Genomic DNA, 368 nt, shown 5'->3' with positions numbered 1-368 from the left:
GCCAGCAGCGCGGTGAGGCGGTTGGGGTGGCCCTGCGGGGAAGGGGCTGTCTGGGAGAGGCAGAGGTGACAGGCAGCGGAAGGCAGCATGAAAATCCAGGTAGCAGCATGGATGGGCAAGCCTGGGAAGGTGCAAGGAGGAGGCATTGCTATCGCAAAACTGAACTTTCTCCTGAAAAAACGTTCCTGTTCGTATGGCTGTTGTGTCCTCGGACCAACGTGCCTTCCTACCAATTAGCAGTGGGATGGAAGTCAAGGGCTGGTTAGAGAGTGACATGGCACCGACAGCGTCCCATTGTTCAGCGAAAGACAAGGAGGTGCAGCTTAAGCCAGACAGGAGGAGGGGGAGACTGTGAGTGAGGGGATGCG

General features: G+C 57.6%; 1 protein-coding gene across 1 annotated transcript in view; it reads right to left on the bottom strand.

Moving 5' to 3' along the window:
• The window catches only part of LOC104271291 (SRSF protein kinase 3-like), a gene marked incomplete at its 3' end in the record, with an annotated part of 12,164 nt that overhangs the window by 3,602 nt on the left and 8,194 nt on the right, over positions 1 to 368 (bottom strand). The gene's annotated exons all lie outside the window — the stretch shown is intronic.

This window comes from Apaloderma vittatum, unplaced genomic scaffold (assembly GCF_000703405.1).
Source record: "Apaloderma vittatum isolate BGI_N311 unplaced genomic scaffold, ASM70340v1 scaffold23383, whole genome shotgun sequence".
In the NCBI taxonomy this organism is placed as follows: domain Eukaryota; kingdom Metazoa; phylum Chordata; class Aves; order Trogoniformes; family Trogonidae; genus Apaloderma; species Apaloderma vittatum.
This window is presented reverse-complemented; position numbering and strand designations above follow the sequence as displayed.